The following is a 9,374-nucleotide window of genomic DNA, read 5'->3' as shown; positions in this document are numbered from 1 at the left end:
AATATAATTACCAGAAGGGATATTTTAAAAATATTTGTATTTGATAAAAATACAAATCTATCTAAAAGAAAGAATATAATTACCAGAAGGGATATTTTAAATCTTGGAAATACAGAAGAAGACAATCACAAAGGCAAATGTTTCGAGAGCCCAGTAAATTTCTGAGGCAAAGCTGGTTTCCTAGGCTGACTTGATTTTTTCATCTTCCAGGCAGCAATTGTACTATTCTGGAGAGACAGGTATCATTTGAATTCTAAAGTAACTTTTTCTAAGTTTATTCTCACCAAGAAATCTAACAATATGGCTTCTTTTGTAGTTTATTTTGGAAAAGGTAACTCAAGATTCTACTCCAAACGAAATTGTTTAGTGTAAATTGACATTCTCAATGTTTGAACAGTGATAAGACCTATTTTTATTAATTTGCAAACCTGAAGTTCAGACCCCTGGAAAACAATCAACTTGACAAAGTAAATATTAAATTGCAGACTACATGGGAAGATGTTTAACTCCTGATTCAATTTCTTTGAGTAATATAGGGCTATCCATCCTATCTCTTTCTTCTTGAATAAGCTTTGGTAATTTGTGTCTTTCAAGGATTAGATTATTTCATACAAGATAAAAAAAAAAAAATTTGTCCTTGCCCATAGCATGCAGAGGTTCTTGGCCTAGGGATCAAACCTTCACCACAACAGTGACAAAGCCACATCCTTAACCCTCTGAGCCACCAGGGAACTCCCCATAATATTCTTGTAGTATTTGCTTTTTTTTTTTTTTTGACAGGAAAGTAGGATTTATTGGTGAGCATTAAGGAAGGGACAACGTCACCAAGGCTCTCATGAGTGCAGGGCCTGCCATTTGTCCAGGGGGCGGAGATTAGGGATGAATTTGGCTCCACAGCCATCCAGGATAAGCCTCTTTTCTGCCACCATGTTTTCAAATTCATCTGTGTTGAACTTAGTAAATCCCCTGCTTCGTAGACATGTGGATCTTCTGGAGGCCAGGGAACTTGTACTTGGCCCTGTGCAGTGCCTCAATCACATGCTCCTTTTTCTGCAGGTTGATGCGGATGGACATTATGACTTGGCCAGTGTGGACCCGGGCCGCCATGCCCTGAGGCTTTCCAAAGGCACCAGGCATACATGTCTGGAGCCTGGATTGGGGACAGCATGCCAGTCATGAATGTCTACTGAAAAGAGCTGTCTCCAAGGTCCCTTAGGGCAACCTATACAGGCAACAGGCTGCATACACTACCGAGGAGACTGCTGTTTGCAGCCATTGCACACCAGGCCCTCGTGGGGAAGAGCATGGTCAGCTTACCTGGCTGCAAAATACCCTCGTAATATTTGGAAAATCCATAGCAGCATCATTTTTTACAATTTTATATTGCAATATTTTCGTTTTTCTTTTTTTTTTCTTGATCAGTCTGGCTGGCTAGTGTTTTATGTTTTACTGATGTCAAAGAATCTTTGTTTTGTGCTACCAATTTTCTCTTTTATTTTTTTCTGTTTTTTTAAAACAATTATTTCATTAATTTCACAACTATTTTTATTTCTTTTTGCCTACCTACTTTGAGGTTAATTTACTCTCCTTTCTCTAGTTTCTTAAGGCAAAAGCTAAGGACATTGATTTGATCCTATTCTTTTTCATTATAAGAAAAAGTGCTATAAAATTTCTTTTTCATTATAAGAATAAATGCTATAAAATTTCTTTTAAGTACTGCTTGAGTCACATCCAACAAATTTTAATGTATGATGTTTTAATTTGCATTCATACAAAAATAATTTTAATCTTTCACTTTAACATCATTATTTAGAGTATGCTATTTGATTTGAAAATATTTGGAAATTTATCACAGATCTTTCTATTTTTGATTTCTAAATTATTCCTTTGTAGTCACAGTACATACTTTTAGTAACTCGAATATTTTAAAATATATTAAGTTTTCCTTTATGGCCCAGCATATGGTCTATCTTGGCAAATTTTCTGAGTGCACTGGAAAAGGATGAATATTCTCTGTTGTTGTGTAGGGTGGCTGTAAATGCCAATTTAGTGGGACAGTGAATGGTTTTGTTCACTGACTACTGGCAAAAGGTGAATTTGTCAAGTTAAATGTTAAATTGTAGTCTCCTTCCTAGGAAACCTCATAGCTTTGTCAGGCAATCTCTTCTTTCTCATTATTGAAATTTGGGGGAATTCTGGCCCAGTTTTCCCTTTAGGATTCAATCAAATGTAACCTACTTCAAGAAGCCTTCTTTGATGTATTATTTTAAAAAGTGATGATATTGTTTATGTTGATAGTGTATTTAATTGTGTACATATTTATTTTCATGTTTTGTTGTAGCTTGAGAAAAAAACCAAACCAAAACAAAGGACAAAAAAAAACACAAAAACTAATCCTTGTCTATCTCCATTCTCCCAGCAGATGGTAGAGAACTTGCCACATGGCAAGTGTTCAAAAAACATTGTGGAGTACAATTTTTATGTTGTAAAACCTTTGTGTTTATCATAATGTTAAATAGCATTTGCATGATATTGGTCTCCTTTGAGTCAATAGATTTCTTCTAAAATATTCCATGCCAGTGACCATCCATTATGATTTTGAATGCTGTTAATCATTTGCAGCTTGCTGTTTCTGAAATTAACTTAACCTTTGCTTGAATAGTTCTATGAAAAATTTTTTCTTAGTTATATTGTATCCAGAAAAACAAAAAAAAAAAAACAAAAGAGAGAGAGATACCTTCTTATTTTGTTTCTTCTGTCTCTCTTCTTTTAGCCATTCCTTTGTCATACTGAGAATTTCCAGTCCCTTTATCCATTCCCTTTATATGGTATGGTTTGGTGACCATCATCACTGTACACCATGTAGAGATGAAAACACTAAGTTATCACTGTATATTCTGTGGTACACAGAAGTTTTCCACATCTGTTATGATCATAAATTTTCTTGTCCTGAACACTATACTTCTATATTATTGTCATAAAATGCATAGATGTTGGGAGAGATGAAAAAAATAGAAGCTTGTCTTCTTCAACTCTTATCCAATGCTACCATATGTGTTTCTTCTGCAGGTCATTCTTTGCATAAAAGTGTCCAGCTAAAGCAGAGAGAGAAAAAATAAAACCAAATTTCCACCCTGTTGAAGAAGACTTTTACTCTGATCTAGCGTTATATCTGTCCTCCTAGCATAAGGAGTGCCTTCTAATTTGAAGCAGCCTGTGTTCTTAAGATTTGCATCTACCCAGAGAGAGACATCTTTGTCTAATCATCACAACAGTGCTGTGTATTCTCATCACAGCGCTCTTCTTATCCACTCTTTACATTACAGATGAAAAGAAATGATGCCTAAAGTGGCAAAGCCACCTTACCCCAAGCCATACTAGCAGTACAGCTTTGCAAAAAAAGTGCTGTGTCCTATGAAAATTACATGCTGGGTGAAACCTCTTATTTTGGCTCTTGCCTATACTTTCTCCCTACCTATATTTAACAATATTTGCTCCAAAGGTTTATTTAAGCAAGACTTGGTGGGCTTAGATTTTGTTTCTTATGGCATGGGTCTAATGCTGTAAAATAACCTCCAACACTAATAACTTGAACATGATGTTGTCAGATGGGAAAGTACAGAACACAGGTATTATAGGAATAAAGGGTACGCATGATGACTTGAGGCAGTTTGATTCATTGTTGTGGTTAAAGCCATATTTCATTTCTGGACAGTTTCACTATTGCTAGGTTAGTGAAGACAGACCATATACTGTAATATTTTTTGCCTCAAGGTCTATAGAAATATCAGATTAAAAGTGGATAGCACATCACACTCAACCAAGAATTTGCAAAGTGAAATGTATTAAAAATTAATTTTCTGGATTCTATTGTATTTGCCTAATATGCTTTATGTATTATTTCATTTTCTTTCTGCTATAAAATTCATTAATTTTAATCCAGGATTAACACAACAAGAAGAGGAGAATTGGTTTTCTGTAGCATCTTCCTCACTCAAAGTATCCTAATGTGCTTTATAAATAATGAATGAGATACTGTTAGAGTAGAGGCTCTGTAGGCAAACAGAGTAGCCATTGAACAAACTGGTGATAACTCTCAAAAAAGATAAATACTGAAAATGAAAGCCCTTTTATGCCCTGTCTTTTTTTCCTCCAAGTTTTGGTGAAACTTTTAAGGAAGTTGTTATCTGGCAGTAAATGTCATGTCTAAAGAGAGGGATCAGGGAATGGCTCTTCGAAGATTCATTAATCAGGTTGTATTTATAGGTCATGGTAATCATTCATGAGCCTCAGTAAGACTCCTGGGCTTTTTCACTTCTAACACTCACCCTTCTATAGAAAATGTTGACTGAGGTCAAAACCCCCCACCAAGCAATGCAAAATAGTTTCTATATAGCTCACAGAGACTTGTGAAATTCAAGCATGTTGTCTTTTTCACAGGCACTAGTATATAAAGTAAGGTGAGTTTACCAGAAACGAATATGTTTTTAGCTAAAAACAGCTCAAACCTCAACAAAATGAATGACTGTACAAATAACAGTTTCCTGCTTATAGGCCTCAATGTATTTCTCTCTGATATAAAAAGCACCATGATTTGTAGAAATATGGCAATAGCTTGAACACCATGATGAATGAGGGAGGCACAGGTAGCCTTGGAAAAAAGACATTTTTTTTTTAGCCAACAGAAATGTACTCTACATCTACCTCTAAATGTACTCTTCTTAGAGGAACTCCACGAGTTAAAGAAATTTAGATTTTTATTTCTTCTTTGGAAAAGTAACTCAACCGCTTGGAGCCTGGCTATTGTTTGAAAGCAGAAAAACATTCTCCATGGAGGGAAGATTAGACAGGGCAATGTTTTTCTACATTTGTGCCTGTTACTCTGGAGACTGAAGGCATTAACATTCAGGCATATCAGTAAGAGGTCTTATTTGAGAGAATGGGTGAGTGGAAAAGCAATACGTTTTATGCATCAAAATTGAGGAGTAGAAGCCAGATTGGACCAGGCAGGCATGGCTGACATGAAGTGGAGCTGTCCTGGTCTCAGGGGTGTGCTGGGCATTGCAGTTGAAGAGAAGAGCCAGGTGGGTTGTAGGGAGTAAGGAGTCCTTTCAGAGGACAAATTGAAGGGGCAAGCAGGAAGTCAGAACAGAAGATGGGGTAAGCGTGCCAAAGCTGAGGCCATCAGAGCCCCATCTTGAGGCAGTCTGGGAGGCATAAAATGAAGCTGCAGTTAGAGGCCGTGGTCTGAGTGATTCAAATGTAGTTATAGCCTAGGGTAAGTAAGTAAACTTTCTATAAACGACCAAATTATAAATATTTCACCTTTTGTGGGCTAGGTATTTTACCTCTGTCGTGCCTGCTTACTCTGTCACTGTAGTGCGAAAGAGACCATAGGCAATGCATAAGTGAATGGATATGGCTGGGTTCCAATGGCACTTTAATTGCATAAAGAGATGGTCTAGATTTGACCCACAGGCCTAAGATTGTTGACCTGTGATATAAACAGCACTGCTGGTTTAAAGTCATCTACGGTTGTATAGCAATCACTTTGTAAAGGCAAGGAACACGTGACCCATGTGTGGTTCATACAGATCCCTGTAGCCTGGACACTCTTCAGAGAAGGCAGTGCTGCCAACAGACTTATATTAGGAATGGTCTTTAGTAAATAAGAGGCCGAGCACAGCCTTCTGTACAGGAGATAAGGAATTTAAAAAGATATAGAGGGAGTTCCCTTTGTGGCTCAGTGGAAATGAATCGGACTCGTATCCATGACTCGGTGGGTTCACTCCCTGGCCTCACTCAGTGGGTTAAGGATCTGGCATTGCTGTGAACTGTGGTGCGGGTCACAGATGCAACTCTGATCCCTCACTGCTGTGGCTGTGGTGTAGGCCTGCAGCTGTAGCTGCAATTTGACCACTAGCCTGGGAACTTCCATATGCTGCAGGTTGGGCCCTAGGAAAAAAAAAAAAAAAGATATAGACTACAAAGTGAAGAACAGTAAAGGGAAAATTTCCTTATTTCAAAATTATGTTCCTTACTTTGTGGTCACCCTTCCAGATAGGAACTGAGAATTCTGGTCTAATCCTTGGAAATGTATATATATAACTAATGTCTTTGCCATTTTGGTGGCTGAGACTCTGTTTTTTGGTTTTATATTTTAAATTTTGATAGCTTGTGTAAGTTGCACACATCTCCCTTTGAGTTAGGCTGTTACATGTATTTTGTTATTACTAGAAAGAGTATCTGATAAAATTGTCGTATATGCCAGTGACTACTTAAAGTAATATATTGACTGACTAAAAATGTAATCAGTGTGGAAGCATACGTGTTTATGGGGTATAAAAATATGATAAGCAAAACTTCACCAGTCAGGGGAAAAAATTCAGGGCTCAGAGAACAAGGACCATTATGAGCAAACTCAAAGTCTATATTTATGCCTCAAAACAAACTCCAAATGGAGGAATAGCAAAATCTATTTTTTGAGACCTAGAGGCAAAGCATTTTTATGTTGAGATCTTTTTGAAAATACTAACTTTGAGTTGTTGAACTATTTTTAATCTTGAAAGATCTTTTAGATATTTGCATGTTTTGTTCATAAAACAGTACATATATATTTTCTTTGTCTCTTGTTCTTTCAGCTACAATAATTCTAAATGACAGAGTCACTTCATCTACTTCTACAGAATTATAATATCGAGTTTGAAAGAAATGTAAGTCTTCTTAATGTCTTTCTTACAAATTATTTCTCTACCTGGAAAGATAACTTTCCTTAGTTTACTGACATTTTAATCTGTTCTATTTACGTGACTTTAATTTGTCTGAATTAGCATTGCCATTATAATCCTAATCATCACTATTGTGCCAGACATGGGTAAAGCACCTTGAAACATTGTCTCATAGTAGCTATAGCAATTTAGAGAAATAAAGCATCTTGCCCGTGGTCACCAGTTTGTATGTAGCAGAGCAAGGATTTGAAACCAAATCTAACTGACTCACTTAACCAAGTCTAACTAACCCATTACACATTGTACTATGTAAATATATACATAGACGGTTGATCCTTGAACAACATGAATGGGTAGGAGTTCCCACCCACCATGAAGATGAAAATTTGCCTATAATTTATAGTTGACCCTCCGTATACATGGTTCCTCCCTTATCTATGGTGGCACAGATGTGGATTCAACCAATCTGGGATGGTATGGTACAGTAATTTTTACTATTGAAAAAAATCTATTTATGGTTGACCTTCATTTATGGTGTTTAAATGTCAACTGAGTACACATTATGGAACTAATAGTAAAAATGTTAATGATATTAAGACTAAGCTAGCATTTACATAGTACTTACTCATGAATTGAGTCCAGCACCTTGTTCTATCACAATGTTATCATAGACCATCAGCTCATTGTATAGAAGAGCTCTAAACTCCTGCCTCTGATTTTTCATAGCTGACTACGGGGAATGTCAGTGACCACTGCATTGTTTAACACAGTACAAAATGCCATGTTGCCACACAAGGAGAAATTGTGGTGAGAAATTTGTGTGTATGGGGTGTGTGTTTGTGTGTGTGTGTGTCTGTGTCTGTGTGGTATGTATTATGTGGTTGTTTGACTCCAGCTGGAATATAGATTTGGATTTGCCCAGAAGGGACTAATAAGATTGTTTTAAGATTATTGATTTTAAAGATGGCAAGGGAGAGATTCTAGGCCATTATGTTCTTGAGTCCTGAAATGAAAACCTGTCATAAGGACACTGGATTTATCTGATCATGTTTGAAGACTAATGGAAGAGTACCTAGAAAACTGTGAACAGTGGCACATGGAGGTCCTCCCTCCCAGCTAGGGATGGCATTTGTAGGGTGCCATTAATAGGCAGTAATCTATGAGCACAGGACCTAGAGCTAACATTCACCATAATGAGTCACATAAGTGAAAATACTCATGCCCAGGTGCAAAATCCACATTCCTTACACATCTGTTGAGCAACTCCAGATGTTTGTATTCAGGTTTCATTATAATTAATGTAACTTTTCTAGTTTTTAACAGCATCAGTCCTCATGTGGCCCTGACTATTTTAAAGCAATTTAGGTTTTCTTCTTTGTTCTGAAAAAACATTGAATGACTATATCTGTGTTAATTCAAATTTAACTAATAAAGGTATGCACTATTTGCTGAGACTTTTATTAATTTAAAATTTGGGGGCTTTTTAGTTTTACCTAAAACCATGGAATGTAAATTAATTTGTAATCAGAAAAAAAGATTTCATAGGATTTGATTGGAAAAAGATTTCATAGGAGAAGGATAGAAGGGAATTTATAAAGATGCCAGATCTCTAAGAATGTTAAATTGCTAGACTATGCAAAATTAATAGTTAGCTAAAGAACATTATTTTAAAATACTAAGAATATTAATTTTTTAAAAACTCTTATTCCTGAAATATTTGGAGAAAAAATGTTTAATGCATAAAGTAAGCAAGGGTACATTTGTTTCTATTTTGAATGTTCTCCCACGGAGATTTGGCCTATCTTTTATACATACAAATATAAGCTGCCAGGAATCCTTAGGCATTAAAGAAGATTTGAGTAAACTTCAACATGGAGGTGAAGCTTATAATCAGAAGACATCAAAAGTCTTGAAAATACATCATTAGAGCCCAATGTGGGAAAAAAAAATCTATTATTCTATACAACCTTAGGATTTTTCATGAAAGCCTGAACTGCAAAGAATTATTTACAAAGTAATGAGGCATTCAGAAATTGTTTTGAAAAACCCTAGATGAGAGACTCACAATCATACACACACACACACACGTGCACGCACACACGCACACTTCTATTTTTGTCATGTTTTAGAGAGTGTGGGAAAATAAAAACATTCAGAATATAAAATTTATGTCTTGTTTATTGAACTGTAGTATGAGAAATTTGAGTTTCACAAAAAATTTTGTATTAAAGAAAGCTATATTTGAAATAAACTAAATTAAAACATGTAATAAAAGGCTATGGGAAAAGTTACTTTTGTTTCTCTTCAGGAATTTGTTTTAACCTATTGTCAATGATTGAGGTGATGTACTTGTCAGTTTTTATTATTCTGATTTTTAACTAAATTCCTGCATCACATGAGGCATTTGTTTTTAAGGAGAGTTTTGCTAATTAGCAAAAGTAATGTTATGAAAATATTGAAATTACAAAGGAAGTATTTAGTATTTAGAGTAAAGTTACAAAATTTGGAGGATTTAAATAAAAACAAAAAGAAGAGGAAAAAGAATATCTACACTTTAACGGAAATTACTATCAGAGCATATCATCTTCTTTCCTTGATTTGACTCATTAAAAATTTATTTCTAACATTAAACAGTCTTTTTAATTC

At 35.6% G+C, this 9,374-nt stretch overlaps 1 non-coding gene and 1 pseudogene across 1 annotated transcript; both read right to left on the bottom strand.

Moving 5' to 3' along the window:
• Positions 1 to 833: 833 nt before the first annotated feature.
• Positions 834 to 1,367, bottom strand: LOC125133381 (60S ribosomal protein L10-like; annotated as a pseudogene).
• Positions 1,195 to 1,327, bottom strand: LOC125134779 (small nucleolar RNA SNORA70). Its single transcript, XR_007136780.1, has one exon. It is a non-coding gene; the product is annotated as a small nucleolar RNA SNORA70 (small nucleolar RNA).
• Positions 1,368 to 9,374: the final 8,007 nt, after the last annotated feature.

Source organism: Phacochoerus africanus, chromosome 8 (assembly GCF_016906955.1).
Source record: "Phacochoerus africanus isolate WHEZ1 chromosome 8, ROS_Pafr_v1, whole genome shotgun sequence".
Classification (NCBI taxonomy): domain Eukaryota; kingdom Metazoa; phylum Chordata; class Mammalia; order Artiodactyla; family Suidae; genus Phacochoerus; species Phacochoerus africanus.
The sequence above is the reverse complement of the archived record's forward strand: the minus strand, read 5'-3'. Positions and strand labels throughout refer to the sequence as shown.